The following is a 14,085-nucleotide window of genomic DNA, read 5'->3' as shown; positions in this document are numbered from 1 at the left end:
ACTCTTGTGTAGTCTTGCTATCTTTTCCAGCATGGTGCGGTCATGCGAAAATGGTCATAATCCCTTTGTTACAACTCCAGTCTAGAGAGGCATTTGGCACAAGGTATTGAGGTGGGATAAAATTGCATTTGGTCCCATGCAATTCCATCCAGCATTTGGAGAGGATGGGGAAGGTTGGAATTAGGTGGGATAGAATTGCATTTAGTTCCATGGAATTGCATTTGGTCCCATGTAGGATTTTCGTAGAATTTTAAATCTACTACACATGTGGGCCCCACATTGATACACGTGTTTATCCATGCCGTCCATCCATATACACCGTTTACACTTGACATTCCGGTTACATATGTGTACAAGTGAATGACATCCGTTGTGAATTTGGTATGTTGATTACAATTCCATGGCCCACCAAACATGATTTCTCTTAATCCCATGTTTTCCCATAATAAATTTTTTATCCCAAACATGAGATTGGATAGCTACAATACCATGGTATTTCTAAACATGCAATCATTGTGCAATAATGATGTTAATCCCATCTAATACAATTTAATATCATTCAATTCCATGGACCAAACATGTCCTAAATGATATCGTTGTGAACGCTGGAAATCGGCACTTATGCTGATTTATGTTGTTGTGGTGGGTGGTGGTGATTTAAATGATTTGGAATGGTGATGTAATGTAGACTTAGAGTCGCCACTAGCAATTTAATCTCAACGTCCCACGGTGGCTAGAATTCGGGGAATATGCAAGATTGGAGAAATCTGGAGATTCTCCTACCTTTATATTAATTCCTGATCTGCGAGCCGAGATTCCAGGTAAGGGACCTCGGTTACAAAGAGTGAAGGTGTCAGGCACTCTCTCTGCCCGTACAAATGTACGGTCTCTACTTAGTGTGGTAAGGAAATCTCAAGGGATGAATGTTTTGGTCGGAGTAGGACTAGGCACACGTGAATTTCTGATGCGATAAGATCCGAGATTTTGACAAGTCACAGAGCATACATCCAGCAATGTATCTAGAAGGCGAATGTGATGATGCTTATGTAAACAAGGTAAAGAAAATTAGACTATATCACTAGAAATTTCTGATGTGACAAGATCCGATGTATGACAAATCACAGAGCATACGTTCACTACATATCTAGAGAAGCAGGGGGGTTGAAAAGGGAATAGATGTCATAATGAATGCTTATATGTAAAAATGAAAAGATCTTTGGCTCGATCTTGAGTAGGCTAAGACATGGACTGCACCATGATCAATCCGGGCTAGGCTTGTGGGGTTACGAAGGTCAGGATGATACTAAGGGGGAGCTAAAAAATTTGAACTTGGAGCTTAGGAGCACCTCTTCCTCTCCCTCATTCGGATTTTAGGCTCTCTTGGTTGTGTGTGAAATGTGAAGGGGGAGACGACTATTTATTGCCTTCTCTAATGACATTGCTGTAATTAGTAGGTAGGTAAGGGGTAAAAGTTGACGTGGCAACTTGTCATTGGTTGAGGGGAGAGGTGTAACAACCCGTCCAGTCGGTACAGTGTCCTGGGGCGTTCACGTCGGACATTTCACAGGACCTCGCGGACCGCGGGCCCAGCAGGCACTCAGAAGTGGGATCTGGCACTAACTTAGTGCACCCCACCCTCGCAAGGGCCAGAATCTGGCGCTTGCGAATGAAATCGAGATTCCAGGCTATCCAACCATTGGATATCTTCCATATTTATGGTGGAGGTCTAGTGGATTTTCCTACGCACGTCCACCAACTCTGGGACCCGATCGTGGGCCGGTGACCGTCGATCACAAATTAGACCCGTACGACCAAACCCCAGGTCCGATCATCCCCAAATTTTACATGGCCCTTCATCGGGTCATGAAACATCCAACCTAGAAATTTCATGGCCAAGGGACCACTAAAATCTCTCCAATCACCAGAATGGGCCCCATAGGGCCGTTTAAAGATCAGGACCTTTGACTCAAACCCCACTTCCGTCCATCCATTTATTCCCAAATTTGATGACCAAAGGAGCATTAGGGCCACACCAACCCCAAAAATGCCCCCTAATAGGCTAATTTGGAAATTTGAGGGGACTTAAGGCCAAGAGGGCCAAGTCTAGGGAATAAACCCTATCCCTCATAAATTCCTCTCCCATTTGCTACAACCACCAAGAGAGAAGGAGAGTAAAGGGGAGAAAGAGGGAAGAAAGAGATTTGTGGGACCCTAGATCAAGGTGGGGCCCCAAGAAAAGCCAACCCTTCCAACTCGTTGCCTCTCTTGCAAGGAGAAACCCCTCTCCTTAGCTTCAACAACGGTCTACGGGTTGCCTAGGTAAGGTTTTCACCCATCCTTCTTGAAATCCATGTAGCAAGGTGGGTTTGGTTTGGAATTCTAACATGCAATGGCTTGGTTTAGGGATTCCGACCGATCGACCCGAAAGCCCTCTCTCCTAGGGCGTTTCCGAATCTCCAACGAACCATAGGTGCGGACTATTACTCCTAGGTGGTCTAGCACCAATTTCAATATGAGATTAATGATTTTGATTGCTTGGTGGTGTGTTTAGAGAATATAGAGAAAAACTTAGGATTTCATGCTTATTGGAGTGGTGTGGAATTATATGTTTTAATTGATTTCCTCACATGATGTTTGTACTTGCTTCTTACATGACTTGGTGTAAATTTGTTGATTACTTGTTGATGTTTTGTTGGATTGCTCTTATGATGTTGCCCTATAGCATGCATGCCTTAATTGTTTCCTATGCAAATTTGTTTTCCATGAGTTGTGGGAAGTAAGCTACATGCACCATCACTCATAAATCATGATGTTCTGCTTAGTAGATAAATTTGAATTGTATGTGGATGTATGAGATTGCGATGATGATTTTGCCAGTTAATAACCCTATCCATTGACTTGTTGTGGACCACCATCCAAACCCTAGGGTTGGTCAAGAAAGCATGGAGAGTCGAGGCGGTCCCGTTGGTAGGACCGCCTTGAGGTTAAACCCGCGGATTTAGGCGAGTGCGGGAGGGCGACAGTAGTTGGACTACATGGGTTGCATGTACCCGATGTCGTACCACCATGTATTCGCCTGGACTCGTGCGGTCTAGCCTACAGTTGACCAACCATGATTTGTTAACCCTGTTTGCTCACATTGTATGGAACCTGTGACACCCTACAACCGAGGTAACCCATCAATAATCCACCTAGAAATGGTCCACAGCCTCATAAGCCCGGCATGGTGGAATGGGACACTGTGTTCGAGCTGTCGGCCTACGCTAGGGTGAAGTGCCTCCTCGTAGTGACCGCGAGCGACCCCATGTTCAGCACCCCCATGTGCTTGAAGTCGGGGATGGGGGAAACCCGACGGGGTCAAGGACCGCGGGGTCTCGGCCTCACGCATTGGGGGGCCTTGGCCCCGCAACTAGTTCAGGGCATATGATATGTGAGGTGTGACAGATTTTCAAACCTGCTGGATGAATGGACTTAACTAATAACTCGGCTAACACGATCGCATCGCATCGCACTAGGTAGGGTAGCGACTCGGCAGTCGAGGTCGCACTGAGGGAGTGTTGCCATTGGCGATCGTTAGATGTTGTCGCACGAGGGAGCATTGTTGTGAGGGCATGCATCATATCATGCTGCATACATGCGCATTAATAAGATTACTTAGATGTATGTGATTATATGCTTTTCATTAAGACCATATTAAAATTGATGCATATGATAACTTGAGATTAATAGTACCCACTGAGTTGATCACTCACTCCCACTCTGGGACGGTGTTTTAAAACACCAACCAGACTCCCTGGCGAGACGAGCTGGGACGAGGAGGACGAGCTATCGTACTTCCAGCTGATGGAGGGTTCTCCGCCGGCTTGATCGGCGGTATTGGGATGGTCGGGCGTTGGGCTTGGCCTCATTCTTTTGGACCATAATGTTTTTTTGTAGTTGGATTGGGCAACGCCTTGTGCGACCCATTTTATCTTATTTGGACTTGTATATGTATATATGTATATGAGTAAAAGTTGACATGACAACTTGTGATTGGTTAAGAGGAAAGGAATGCCATGTGGCATGCTCTCATTGATTCTTAGTGGTAGGTAGAGGTAGGTAAGATGGTAAATATGGTGGTCTTGGAGGTGTAAATATATAGGAAAGTTGACTTTGGCTCTTAGTGGTAGGTAAAGGTAGGTAAGATGATAAATATAGGAAAGTTGACTTTGGATTAGTAGGATAATAAATAAGGTGAACTACAGGGGTAATTTTTTAAAAAAGTTAATTTTTGGGCACAGAGACAGTTGTTTCTCGGAGGACACATGCGCCCCGCGAGCGAAGGTACTCCGAGTACCGCCGGCGGTAGTCAAACTACCGCTCGGGCCTGGTCCGGGCCTGACTTTGGTCGGTGGGCCTCGTTTGGTGCGCTAGCTCGTCCGGTAGTCTTCTTGTGAGCTTTTAGGTTAGAATAGGTGGGCTTCTATGTTGAATTGCGTATATATTCTGATTCTGACAGGGTTTGGTTCTGGGATTGGATATGATCATGGTTCAGATTGTCCTTGCCTTTTCAAGTATTAGCCTGGGTGGGGTGTCTACAATCGTATTCATTGGAAAGATAATTCGATGAAATTTCAAATGATTTTATAATTATCTCATTTGGACACCATTTGACCATTCAAAAATAGGCCTAATGTCCGTTATGACATTAGTCATGCTTGCTCATTTCCAGCATCGAGCAATTACACAAAAATGATCATAACTTCATTTATGACTAGCGTCATCCTACTTTTGGATGGTTAAATTGTGTCCAAATGAAATGATTCTAAATCTATTTAAAATTTGATCAAATTATCTTTCCAATGAATCCAAGATAACTCAATCAAAGCTGTAACGAAGCAATTATTATTATTTTCGTAGGATCGCGTGATGCTGGAATAAGAGTGAGTCCAACTAGTGTTACGATGAAATTTGAGCTCACTTTTAAATGGTCGAATAATGTCAAAATAAAATGATTTTAAAGTCACATGAAATTTTATCAAATTATTTTTCAAATAAGTATAAGATCACCTTGATCGAAGCTGTAACAAGAGAGTTACAACTATTTTCGCACGATCGTGTGATATTGGAAACGAGAGTGAGCGCCATTAACGTCATGGTGGACTTTAGGCCCACTTTTGGATGGTCTAATAGTGTCCAAATGAGATATTTCCAAAGCCATTTGAAATCTCATTAAATTATTTTTTTAATGAATATAAGATCACCCTAATCAGAGTTAAAACGAGGGAGTTCTGACAATTTTTGAGCGATCTCGCGATGCTAAAAAAGAGAGTGAGCGTCCGCAATCATGAGAGATTACTAGATTTTGAACCAAATTTGAAAGATCATAACTCTTTCATTCCGGGTCCAATCAAGGTGATCTATATATGCTTTTTAGAAAGATAATTCAATGAACTTTGAAATAGTTTTGAAATAATCTTATTTAAAGATCATTTGATGTAACACCCCATACTTTTCAGTACGCATCATCATCCAGTGGTCCTCGATCTATCCATCTTAACCATCTAGTACAATCTTTATTCACACACACACACACACACACACACACACACACACACACATATATCGAGAGAGAGAGAGAGAGAGAGAGAGAGAGAGAGAGAGAGAGTCATTTAACCTACACCCAGATCCATAGCTCAACTTGTAGACTAAGTGGAGATACCTCGTTTCAAAGCTCAACTGGCAGACTGAGTGGAGAAACCTCGTTTCAACACTTGAGGTCTTGGTATCGATCCCTAGCGGGGGTGGCTAACATGAGTGTGTGTATTGACATGGGCGTGTACTAACAAGCTAACCAAAAAAAAAAAACACTTGAGGTCTTGGTATCGATCCCTAGCAGGGGTGGCTAACATGGAGTGTGTGTGCTGACATGGGTGTGTACTAACAAGCTAGCGCAAAAAAAGAAGGAAAAAAAAAAGGTCATTTAACCACTAATTCTCAAAGACAAACAATCCTCTAATCACTCATTTAGTAACCCGTTGTGTTGCTAGGAATCAAATGACGATGAAAATCTAAACCCTACCTTATTAGCTAGGTTAAACCATATAGATCCACCATTCATTAGATCCACCGTCCATCATACCCCCATAACATCCCGTAAAGCGATCCGCCACTTGATCGGACTAATCAAACAACTTAAGTGTTAAATCAAATATCAAAGTTCATTTAGATGACTCATAGGACTACTAGGACCGTTGATAAGTGATTTTGAATCAATCCAATCATCGATTTATAAAACAAACATTGCAATTAAGCGTATAACTACAAAGATATGTATTTGCTCAAAATAACCTAACCTAATGGTTGGACGAAATTATACACCATAGGTTACGAACTAAGTGACTTAAGAATCATGTGGGATCATTTAGAGTAACATCTGAAGCTGATCTAACCATTAAGTTGTTTGTAAGCATTAATAAAACCCCTAAAAAAATCAATTAGTGTGGCCCACTTACAAATTAAAATAATCTAATTGATTCTTATCAAAGCCTTATAGGGGGGCAAGCGAGTAAATAAATGGCGCTGATAGGGATGCAACCCACGTAAACAACTTAGAGATAATAATAATAATAACAACAATGGTGTTAAAAACATTGTAAAAATAGTATTTAATATTATAAATGTGTACTAGGTCATTTGATCCATGGTTTAGCAATTAGTATTATAGTTAAGTGGCCCCTTAGACCCTTTTCACCGTTGGTGTTCAGTTTCAGAATGATCCGACCGTCAAACCAACGTAACCAACACCTTAAGATTGTAATTCAATTGGTATGGCCACCTTAGCTGTATATCGGCCTTATTCTAGGATTCAAGGGCTTAGAAAAAATAGAATAAATGGATGAACGGATGGATAGTAAAAAACATCACCATGGGCCCCGCAGTTGCACTGTGTGTGCACAGAGAGTGTGCGCTCCCGCAATGCACAAGACTCATAAGTTGGTCAGACCGGGCTTTGACCCGACCAAAAAGAAAGGAAGGATTCCTTTTCCTTTTCCGCCTGCAGCCATTTGAAATGGCCTGTCTTTGGTTTGATCGAGATGCGGCCCACCATGATCATTCCAATGAGAGATCCAAACCGTTTATCTGATCCAGGAGGTGGGTTTGACCAAAATAAAGCTGTCCAAAATTTCCCATGCACACGTTCATGCTCACAAAGACATGTGAAAATGGTCAAACGTGCGAGTAGAGTTGTGTTTCCAGCTGCTCCGAAATTCATCCATTGTCACCAATTCAGACCACCTTGATCATATCTGAACCGTCCATATGATGTGGAATTGAATTCCGACCAAACTCCATCTGATTTCGAAGCCCGAAACATGTATGCATGTGCACAGTCCCTGTTACAATCAGTGATATATGCAGTACCTTTCGAAACAAAAACCACTATCGTTTTCATTGCCAGGTTGGCAATCCGCGTGCGACTGCATCTTCCAATCTCAGCCGTTGCAGGGAAGCAACCACCACCGTTCGATGCTTGTATCAAAGCCAAAAATTCGCTCGTGCAAGGTAACCAACAAAACTATTCCGAAAATGGAAATATTCCATTCCTCTTTCAGCGGGCGTGGTTGTCGGCCCTGAATTCATGTACATCTCCTCTGCTCAAATCCTCATCGTCCATTTGAGTGAATATCGACCGTCCATAGTCCATAGGATATGGATCGCAAGGTTGCAGTGAGCTTCTCTCTCTTGTAACCGTCTACAGACAGGATTTCTTTAAAACCCTAGTTTTAAATCAATCCAGACCATCCAGCTGACCCTAGCAACTCAATTATAAGCCAAGAAAACCCTACACAAGCGTTCATATGGCACTAAATCTCGACTTCTCACGAAAACCCTAGAAAATAGCCGTTCCTTCTTCGTTCGAACCCACCAGCTAAACTTCTTAGAAGCTTCGAAAATCCACGTCCGGAAGCTCCTATGAATCTATCTGAACCACCCACAAGGACTGGAACTCAGAGATACATGCGGGAGTTGAAAATGCCATTAGAGCCAACCTTCTTCCTCGCCATTCTTCCGCATCGAGTCGGGTCGACTTGGTCGGGGTTGTACGTGGGTCTGGGTTATCTGTTAGAGCAAAGAAAGAAAATGGAAGAAGAAAGAAAGAGGAAGAAAGAAAAGAAGGAGAAGGAGGGGCGAGGCAGAGCTGAGTTCAGCGCTGCGCTGCCTCCTTTCGTGTAGCTGCCAGTCGACTCGACGCACCTGAGTTGAGATGTGCGGTGGATAGTGGCCCGTATGTGAAAGGACTCAGTTGAGACGTCCGGTGGACGACCACATGATGTTGATGGAAGATGGAAGGTGGGCCATATGTCTCAAGGCGGAGAAACATGGAGCTTGAATGAGGGTGTTGGAGGATAAGATTCTTCCATGTCACAAACCGAAAATGGATGGTCACCAGGAACGGTCTGAAATTTGAAGGGAGAAATATACGGCTGCCAAGAGGCCCAGATTGGGCCAAGGTTAGCCCGCAAGTGGCCCAATTAAAAAATTTGGACGGCCATAGATCCATGGGCCTGAAAGTTAAGCCCAAGATCAGCCCATGATAGAAGTAAAAGCCAGACACACCTTTAGAGAAGGGAACGCGGTCGCAGATGCGCTGGCAAGGGTGGCTAGCGAACCCATACAGAATTTTCTTTCACTATTCCCATCTTCCGTGGCTAGCAAGAGGGGCCTTCCTTTTGAACAACGCAGGGGTGGGAGCTTTGAGACACATCTGATGATTGCCCCTTCTTCCTGTCATGACTTCTTTTTGTGCATTTTTTGTTTTATGGTATATGATAGGTGTGGCTGCCTCTCTTTTTGTTGGGCCCACCTGAATTCTGTAATTTTCTCTCTCTCCAGTGAAATGCATATACAAGTCCTTTCTTTAAATTTAGTTTTTTTTTAAAAAAAAGTAAAAAAATAAAAAATAAAAAATACAAAAAAGAAGAAGTAAAAGCCAGATAAATTTTAAGTCAGGCCGAACCCGTATGTTGGGACCCGAAATGAGGAATGGACTGGCCCACTAAATGTAGGGCTGTCTATGGGCTGAGACTTGTGATCAGGACCAGCCCATTACAAGAACGAGAGAATGTAGGGTGGTGACTTCCATTCATGAAATTATTAGATGTGATTGAGAATATACTGTCCTTGATCATTCTCTGTTGGGTGTCCCACTAATCACTGAAACCATTCATTTGGGTTGTTACACAGACCCATAATACGTTAATAGTCACCACCCACCCTACACGTGGCATGAAGCATGGTGGATAGGCATGGACCGCTAGGAGGCCTCATTTTGGATTATCCACGGCCAAGAATAGCACAGGGCAAAGATCCTAGACATTGATTGGTGGCCGTCGGATGGATGATAGACTGAAAAGAAAGAAACAAAAAAAAAAAAAAAAAAAAGCCATAGGCAGGGTGAAGAGAGTTAGAGCGAGGGTTAGAGTCTGACACACCACAGGAAAGTGGGCCAAAAAGATCAAGCAGATCCAAAGGTGATTCCCATCAGGGTGAAGGGAAAACACAAATATCATCTGGCTTAAAACATTGGTGGGCCTTACAAAGTTTTTAATGGTGGCCATCCACTTCCCCACTACTTCTTGTGCATGGTTCACTTGATTTTGGATCTGCTAGCTCATATCTTAACATGAGCCGGTTGTTTAAGAGATAGTCATAAAAATGTAGCCGGTTGGCAAAGAAAGGTTGGAATTTTACCCCATTAAGGACTATTATTTGAACTATGCATGCAAAAAAAAATAAAAAATCAGCCCAATTAGAAAATCACATGGACCCCACAAATGAGAATAATGTAAAATTGCTCCCCAAACTACTAAGCACATCACATATGGCTCACCGAAGTTTTTAATTGGGCTGATTTCTGTATTTTCCTAACGGGTTTTGAAAGATGCACCACGTGATAGCCCGCACGCAAGCTGAATTTTTACTGTTAAACTCACCGTTAGAATTTGATGAGCAGAGCAAATCTTGTTCTTAAAAGATGGTAGGCCCTATCCACTTGGGTGTTTTACTGGGTGGGTGAAACATGCATTGGAAAGTACTCCGGTCTCCATTTGGACATCTCTCTCATATATCAATTATTTCTGATGATATTTTTATATTATTTCAATGCCAAACCATTATCAAATGGTCTGCAGTTTACGGCCATTTCTGCTTTTGATTTGAGGGAACTGATTAGGTGTTACCCAGACCCTTACTATGGGGGCCACCTTGATGGGGCCCACCTTGTTGATTTTGTCTATATCCGTGTTGTCCATGCATTTTTTTCAGCCCATTTTAGAATGAGTTTCCAAAAATTAAACAAATTCAAATCTTTGATGGACCATACTAATGGAAATAGTGGTGATTGAACACCCACAGTTAAAAACTTCATAGTCCCAGCATAATATTTATTTGCCATCCAACATATTGATAAGCCAGGAAGACCTAGCTGAAGGAAAATTTCAAAGATCTGCATGATTCAAAACTTTTGTTGCATTGTTTCCAATTGTGTGGTCAACTTGAGATTTCATTCTACACATTCTAAAATGATATGGAAAAATGGATGGATAGAGTGAATATATAACACATTCACTAAGGTGGGCCCTACATTGTTAGGGTACCAATAATTCACTCCTTTGATTTAGTTGGGGGTAAAATCGCAATGATGACACAATTCTTTTAATTTATATAAAAAAAAATTCAACAAATAAAATAAACTCATTTTAGCACATGAGCCTAAAAATGAAATAAATCCAAATCTTAAGTGGACCAAACCACGAGTAATAGTGGTGACTAAACGCCCACTATTAAAAATTTCCTCATTGTAACATTTATTAGCTATCCAATCTCTTGATAAGGTCACACAGGCCTGGATGAAAGGAAAATACAAATACCAGCTTGATCCAAACTTTTATGGCATCGGTAAGTTTCCTGTGATGTGGTCTACCAAATATTTGGATTTGCTTCATTTTTTGCGCTCATGCCCAAAAATGAGGTGGCACAAAGGATGGATGGCGTGGATACGAAATACACACATCACGGTGGGCTCCACAGACCTCAGTGGTCTGCATCGTCGACTATCACATAATTCACCTGAATATTTTGCCGTTTGTGTTGGTTGGATGTCAAAATTAGTTGGCCACCTACTTAAGGGTTAGTAATTTTTTTGGATTGATATAACTTTTTCAGTGGACCACTAAACTGTGGGACCCACCTGAGAAACAGCTAAGATCGTGCATGCATGTGGGACCCACCTGAGAAACAGCTAAGATCGTGCATGCATGTGGGACCCACCTTTTCTTTTCATCTCACCCCAGACCCAGAGTATGAAGCGTCCGCAAGGCAGGCAGGCTGGTTCGACAGAATAGTCCCACACGTATCTTCTCCTTGCCATGTGATCGTCACATGTGGAATCAAGGGACACGTGACGTGTCTCTCACACTCTCTCTCTCTCTCTCTCTCTCTCTCAATGACTAGAAGGTGCATTGGAAATGAGTGAGTTCCCCACTATTTTCAAAACGATGGTGACCCGTCGACCACACGTTTGGCACACCAGTTCTCACTTCAGAATGTCTGTATCATGCTCTTCACCGTGGATGGAACTTTCTGTATATACTCCATCCACAATGGCCAAAATCATTTGGACGGTCCAGATTGTAGTAAAACAATGCCATGTGTACGGTGGGTCAACCACCCGCATTGAGAAAATGGTGGTTAACTAACACAAGCTCCTATAACGAGACATTTTTTCCTTAGGTGGTCAAATGATACATGATTCACGTGTGAGTGTCTTTAATCCGTTTGGTTATTCAAACCCTATTCGACCTTCTAATATTCTCAAAGAAAAGTAGAAATCTTCTGTGGACCGTTCATTTTGCAAGCTACTGGTCAGGTAGTTAGGATTGTCCATTTGTAGTAATTTTGGCCTGATATCCATGAAGAATGGACCAGATTGGATGGACGACTTGGATTGGTGTATTCCACATGTCCCCATGTCTCAAGCAAACCTTGAATTCTGAAACTGATGGTGATTTCTGAATCATCTCCATGGATCTGACGGTCCTGATTGTCCTGACCATTCAATAGATTAGCGTGGGTGGATATGACATGGCTCATCGTGGTGTATGTTCTTAGTGAAAAACGGTGTTACTCTGGCTGACTGTGATGGTTGATATGCATGCGGGTAAAAACCATACAGACGTGGCAGGTAATTAACTCAAAGCATACCGCCAAGTATTAGTATCAATATTCATTTAGCAGCTTGTATTTGATATGAATTGGAATTTAAACCATAATTGTCATAGAATTGATGTGAATTGAAAATCTCAATTATTTTTGATAGCATGTATTTAATATGAATTGGAATCTAAATCATAATTGTCAGGAATGGATAAGAGTCCAAATCTTTAACGACATATCTAGACTGTGCTATTAAATGGTATGGAGTTATACTAAATGGAATTAACACTATCATTAGATGGAATTAACACCTTAATGTATAATGATCATATGCCTAGAAATAGCATGGTATCTTGACCATTCAATCTTGTGTTTGGGATCAAATTGTTCCCTTGGGAGGTATAATTTATGAAGTGAAGCCTACGATTGGTGGACCATAAAATTGTAATTAATGAACCACATATCACAATTGATGCCAGTCACTTGTATACATATGTAACTTGAATATCATGTGTAAAAGGCACATAAATGGATAATGTGGCACGGATGTAATGGATTTCAAAATCCATCAAAGATCCTGATGTATCTCGTATTAGTTTTAGACGATATTATACCCAGATTAATCCAATCTTCACTGTCATTTCCAAAGGTCGAATGAAAATTTGTATAAGTCCAAATGTAACTTCATACTACCTAATCTCACCTAATTATTGGAAATGCCTATCCATGTGGAGGTGGGATCTACGTGTAGCCCCAAAAGTGCTTTACACATATGAGGCATGAGTGAAGGGCATTTTAATCATTTTGTCTTGTTCCTCTTGAAAAAAAGAAAAAAAAAGGGAGGTTTCAAGAGGAAGAAGAGCAATGTATTCTCTATAAGGCTTTAATTGAAGTTTCTTATTGATTTCAAGAGGTTTTTTGTATTCGGGATCGTGAGGGTTCCATATACAAACTTTGATTTCATTGGTTATCTTTTCCAATGGCTGGTTAATAACTTATTTTTTACAATCTCCTTTGTAAGAAACTCCTTTTTTATTTAATGCTTGTAATCCACCTATAAGGTGCTCTATTTTCATTATCGAAGAGACGGTGTTCTCCAAAAGATTGTTGAGTTTTGTATTTGGTTATTTAAGAGATGGTGTTTTCTTGAAGGTTGTTTTGTGTTGTATTTGAGCATCTAAGAGATGATATTCTCTTGATGATTGTACTTTCGTTATTTTCATAGTGGATTTGTCGCTAGATTATGTCTTGTGATTTTTTCTTTCACATTAGAGATTTTTCCAAGTTCAAAATCTTAGTGTCTTTCTTGCATTTTACATATTTGATGAAATGCTTACCTAAATTGGAATTGGTTATCTTTCATTAAATCTCTTTATGTTGAAAATCTCATTAATTTACACAGTTGAGAAAAATGTCATTTTCCCTACATTAATACTACACAACAAGCATGTAATTGTGTTTAGCAACCTATAAATGAAATCCACTAGAATTCAAAATTATATTTGGCAACTTATAATTGAAATGCATTAGAATTATATAGTATATTATTAGATACATGAAATTAATTAAATAAATTAGCTTTAAATTAAAATGAATTAGAATTATGTAGTATATTCTAAGTACATGAATTTAATTAGTTAATTAGCTTTAAAATATAAAATTAATATACATACATGTCAAAATAATTATAATAAAGCCTATTGAATATATACTTTGAGTAAATGTAAGGAATTTCAAGCCTTGGGTAGGCAACATATGTAAAAAAGTCAAAAGATGTAGCTCACTAACTATTTTTTTTTAACAGTCCATCACATAGCCATCATTTGGATAATTTGGATCATTTTATTATAATAGTTTTAGTGATATAGTCAACATTTAAATTATTTT

The sequence above is a fragment of the Magnolia sinica genome, chromosome 3 (assembly GCF_029962835.1).
Source record: "Magnolia sinica isolate HGM2019 chromosome 3, MsV1, whole genome shotgun sequence".
Taxonomy (NCBI): domain Eukaryota; kingdom Viridiplantae; phylum Streptophyta; class Magnoliopsida; order Magnoliales; family Magnoliaceae; genus Magnolia; species Magnolia sinica.
This window is presented reverse-complemented; position numbering follows the sequence as displayed.